We start from the raw sequence: 6,002 nt of genomic DNA, 5'->3' as shown, positions 1-6,002 counted from the left end.
AAATTGGTGATATATTTTTAGAAAATAGTAACACGTTAAGTACAATATTAAAAATATTCGGCACAGCACACAGCAAAAATGAAATTTAAAATCTCAAATCAAATAAGTAATTATCATATAACAACCAATTCTACATGAACCTCGGTACAGAACCTTAGCGTAAGCCGTCAACGATCAAATAATCAGCGAAACTTCAAACTCAAACGATTTGACTTCAGACATTTGGGACGGTGACCATAGTCTCCTCGTCCCTTAAATGTCCAGTGTGTGTTTATGTCAGTTATGGAGGGTAGAGGTAAGGAGAGTCATCTTATATGGGAGAAAAGTTGAAAAAGTGTCCAGTTGTATGCGCTAAATAACAGTTCAAAAATCCTCCACAATGGCGCTGGTGGATGGTATGAATGTAGCAATCGTAGATGAATTGAAGTATGCCGAGTTAAAAAATTTAATGTCATTATCGACTAAAGTAGTTTATTATTGAGAATTTCAACAACTTACGTTGTACAAAATATTGTGGTAAATATAACCTTACTTCCTTGTTTATTTTTCAAGCCTACTCTAACAATATTTGGTTTGGCGCTTCTTTTAAGAGTTACCTTGATGCAAATGTGGCGCCATCATAATTTAATACATTTTGACGACACTTTTTCATATACACAGATGATCCTCCTTACCTCTACCCTCCATAGTATTCTACAACCCACCGCGTTCTATCGCCCGTCGTTTGCCTGACTATTTGCACAAGTCAAATTGTGATGTAATGTGTGTAAAATTTAAATATTACCTGTGTAATATTTTACATCACACTATGATTTACGCACAAGAATTGGAAAAAATATTTTTTTAGTCTACCCAAATGCAATTTTTCATCAGTATAACTTAAAAAATTAACTTTTGCCCAAACTTTTATCCCCTATTACAACTCTTTGGGAATTTTAAACACTGTGATACACATTCTTATTTGAAACGTAAAAATATCAAGTTTCATCAACATTACACGAAAATGAAAGGATATTCATATAAACTTTCACCCCCTTAGGGCTTTGGGGGTAGAATTTTCAAAACTTGGATGAATACCAATATGTTTATTTATAACTGTAAGCTAAAATACCAAGTTTCATGGACATAACTTCAAAAATGACGGACTCATATGCCAACTTTAACACTCTTTGGGTTGAAGATTTAAAAAAGCCTTTCCTAGTACACCTGTCCGATACTCAAAACGATATTCTCTCCAATTTTAAATGTCTTCGTTCAGCCGTTTGGATTGTAGGTTGTCCAGTCAGCCAAGGACTAAGCCTTGCATTTGAATAGACTAATATCTGCGTGCTGAAAGCAGACTAGTTTTTTTAAAAATGTATTCTGGGATACTTGAATTTTTGTCCTTTAATCGTAAGTCCGTACTGAGTAGTATTTTAAGTTGCAGTCTTCTAGAATCCCATCATTTGTACCATCATAAAGACCAGCCAAACCGTCTATTATAAAAAGTCGGTCATAATCCTCCTGCTTTGTAATAGACCAGCTTTAGACTCAGTCGTTAATACTTTTACGTTTATCATATTTTATCATCGCCACCAGTTTACCTGATGGTGGTACATCAGCAAAATATATACATAAAAATAACAATGTTGAGGTCAGTGAAGGTTTATGAAAAAGAAAATACTATTGAAGTAATTTATTTATTAGAAATTTACATAGTATAAAAATATGCCCGTAAAAAAATTTAACATATCAATATTACTCATGTTACATGGAAATTTTAATGTATTTACGTGAGAGTATTTCAGCGTAGGATAAATTTCTCTCATATAACCTTATATTTATTGTATTTGCACATTTTGTTATAATTTTTTATGTTGTTTACAATAAAAGTTTGTTCATCATCATCAATTACAACGCTTGCACAGACTAAAGTAATAAGATAGTAAGACATAATACGATTGCCATATTCATAACATGAATGAATAAGGACTTGGTAACGGTAATAATAGGTAATAGTTTTTTTTTAGCGTACCGTGATTTAGTACCACAGAGTATATCGAATATCTTTACTTAAAAATTATACACAGTACAATATTCTTTTGAAAAAAATGTTACATAAACATTAAAACCATGTATCTCCGTTAACTTAGATAATTATTTAGTTTATTAAATAGGTATTAGTGTAGTGAGTCTGTATAAATCTAGCGTAGCGTAAATTATACGCATATCTCAATAATACGCTCCCGTTAGCGTCAATCTGCAATTGGTTAACGGTCCACGATACACTAAATGCACTCAGTAACAGCCTATATTAAGTTTTTTTACATAAGTCATATGAGCATCTTGAAAAAAACCGGTACATGAATACAGCGTACTGTTCCAGAGCAGTGGCAAGCAGTTCACTCACTATATTATGCTCATTAAACATATAGAAGTTGTATATCATGACAGTGTATTATATAAATGATCCAAAAGATATTGTAAACTTTATAATGTTAAACGTATAAATAGCTGTTTCATAAAGCTTTATTGTTTATACAAATTCATTGCATTTGAATTCCCGCCAACTGCAAATTGCAGTTAACACAAGACCGACAAAGTGCAGTACGAGTGCACAGTGGTAGAACTTATAAATAGTATGATTTATATTATAACTTTACTTACTTTACCCATATCAAAATTTACAGTTGGCTTGCAATTCAAATGCAGTCTGTTAGGGTCATCAATTCAAATAAAGATGTAAATATGGTCAGACGAATATAACGAACGATGCAACAAATTATGAAACAACACACTATTCATGGATTTATATATTGGTTATATACTATGTTTAACAATTTACTTCTTGCGCAAGCATGCAAGGAGGTAGTCAGTCTGCTTCACCAAAGCCCAGGCCCCAGCACTCAGCTAGTCATTCAAATGTGAGTTTTAATTCTTGCAACGTAAGGTAAATTTATCATTGACAATGCACTTTTAAGGACCATCCGTACGCAATAATAACATTTGCAAACCATGTCTCAATCCCGAATGTACCCACTCAAAACCTTCGAATATAAGTTATATAGGTGTATATAACGCGTCGGAAACGAACGGTACATATTAGCAACAGAAGCGAGGGCGACATATTGAAAATACCGTATAGGCGAGGCGCGGTTTCGTGGGAACGATTATATACGAGTTGGCATGGGAAGCTACGTTTCAAATTGCAATGTTATTTGAGTAGATAAGGATCGCGTATCGTTGCACAAAAATTACGTGTATCACGATTTTGAGTGATACCAAAAAATGTTTATAACAAGGAAGTTTGTACTTAAAGTATCTTTTGTATTATCTTGTGAATCAGAGGTGTGTAGAAGTTAAACGCGTGTACACAAAAAAAAAAAAATTTGTAGCATTAGAACCTTTTTCAGTTACTTATTATTTTTATTTTCTACAACCTCACTAATAAACGTTGTAGGTGATGGTGACAGGGAAAGGTGGTGTTAGCGAACGAAAAAACAGTTTGTGAGTTGTTGACAACTTGTAAATTTTTCTTGTTATGTTCAAGCATTGCGTAACTATACGACCACTTTACAACATTTCTTAGTAAAAGGGTTATAATGTAAAACTATTTTTTAAAGATATCTTTATGACAATAAAAGCCAGTTTTCTTAGTTTTTGTGCGCAAAATATTTTCGTACAATAAAAAAGCCTGTAAGGATGTTTTACGCTAGGAGCTAGATCTGCGCAGTGGACAATGTATACATTTAAATTGGAAAGAGTGGTAACAGCATTAGTAACTGATTAATTTTTTTATGAAACATTTAAATTAGTTTCATATAAAAAGGAAGACGCACTCTATCAAACATAATTGTAAAAATAGCTCATTGCGCACTCAGATTGTTGATTCACATATACGTACGTAATTTCTTCTTTAACTTTGTCATTATATGTATATTGACGACTAAGCTGTTTCAAAACTCCAGACTTTAGACTTTGAACAGATATGGTCCACAAAGTTAACAACACTGTATTTTGTTTACCTTGAGAACTGAATACTAGCACCCTGTTCTATGCTTTAACTATATGTTGATCGTAGGTTACATGTAATAAGTTAAGCTGAGAGTGAACCGAATATGTACCGTATTATATGTTATTAATAGCATTTATGGTTGTATCTTCAGGTCGAATTATTTTTTTAAATATCAATAATTCCAGATTTGTACACACTACACTTAATTAAACACATTTTGTCGGGAGTAGCTCTCATAGAATTTTACACATTTTGTACTTAACTTAATTTTATATTTATATTATTAATATCACTATTAATCTTTATCTTAACCAGCGAAAACTCGCTAAAACTCCATTTAATCGTTTTGTAGATAATCGACTTCTATAAAAAATACTTAAATTATTGTTTCATCATTTTTATTTTTTATTATTATTTAAACATTATAAATTTAAGGTATTAAATACAATTTGGTTTCTAGTTGTGATTAACACGGTGGCATTTTATTCATCTACCCAGACCCAGTTAGTCAAATGTCAGCTGTACATTGAAAAAAAAAATTATAAATATATATATTTTAAGCGAACGGAAAACTTATTCGATTAATTATATAAGACAAATCCTATAAAGAGTACGAGAAGCGTTGCGGCAGCGATGTCAATTCAAGCTTCGGTTAATCACTGTTGCAAAAACACTAGATTTTTTTTCTTGTTGTGCAGTATTTTTGAATATTGTCAGCCGTTTTAAAGGCGATAAAAATGTCACCGTACAGTAATAATAATAATGTCATCACATTTTAGTCTAGGTACATTGCAATCCAAAACGTATGTCCTTTTTTGCTGTTTATGTCGTAGAACTAACCACTAACTCAGACCGTTCGCTGACGATTCACAAATGACAACGGCGATACAAGTTCACCAGTCGATAGGCTACGCTCTGAGCAGTGTATCCTCCTTTAACGCGACATTGGCGAAATATTTGTGCTCTGTGCAGATGAACCTATGTCCCATCAAAATTAGAATATTTGTTAGCAAGTACATACAACTAAGTTTTGTTTATTTTGTATTCATATATGTGCTACATACAATGCATTAGGACAACTAATGTTTTGGATACAACTATATAATTACAATATAAGTTAAACTACATACTACAATAATATCACAGGACCTTTATTGAATGCCTCCTCTTTCCGTGGATGTCTTATGAGGCAACTGAGGGAATACAAAGGAGTTCGGGCAGCAGCGTTCTCGGTGCTACTACTACTATCTACTGCGATCCAACTAGTCTGCCATGCAAGACAAAGAGAGCAAAATAGAGAGAGAGAGAGAGATATTTGGAGGCAGATCCTTCCGTCCGAAGAGGCCTTCAGTCCAGCAACTACTGCAATATGTATGACTTGTACTAATAGATTTTATACTTGGAAAAAAAATAATTATGAAACGGTTATTTTTACACCGTAAAGTATTACGAGCTACGTACTATTATTACGCAACCGTTGAATTAACTAGTTAAACTGTAATTCAATATGTTGACAAAATATATGGCATACTTTATTAATTCTAACCTTAATAGTAATTATTTTGTCGAATATAAAAATAACGTTGCATACAATTTTAGGAAACATAGAGATAGAATAGACAAGTCAATGAAGTTGAATAAGAAATAAAAGTTTAAAGTAAGTTACTTTTATATTAAAGAAAATAATTGCTTAAAAGTCATACTATCAAAATTTGAGTCAAAGTAATCGACTTTCTCAAAACGCTTAGTCTTGACATCCCTCTCGATTTTGTTATGTGTTTATGTGAATAATTGGAAAAAGAAAAAAGTGCATGCGTCAATAAGTAACAAATATTAAAGGTTCAAAACAACATGTTATTTGTTGATGTCATGATTTCAATTATAATAAATAATCTTTAAAAAAATGCTAGAAATAAATACTTGATAATCAAATAGTAATTTAAACTTAACCATACACAATTTTAATATCAATCAGTGTTAGAAAATAATTTGTTAATAAAAGCCAACA

This window comes from Pararge aegeria, chromosome 19, assembly GCF_905163445.1.
Source record: "Pararge aegeria chromosome 19, ilParAegt1.1, whole genome shotgun sequence".
NCBI classification, from domain to species: domain Eukaryota; kingdom Metazoa; phylum Arthropoda; class Insecta; order Lepidoptera; family Nymphalidae; genus Pararge; species Pararge aegeria.
This window is presented reverse-complemented; position numbering follows the sequence as displayed.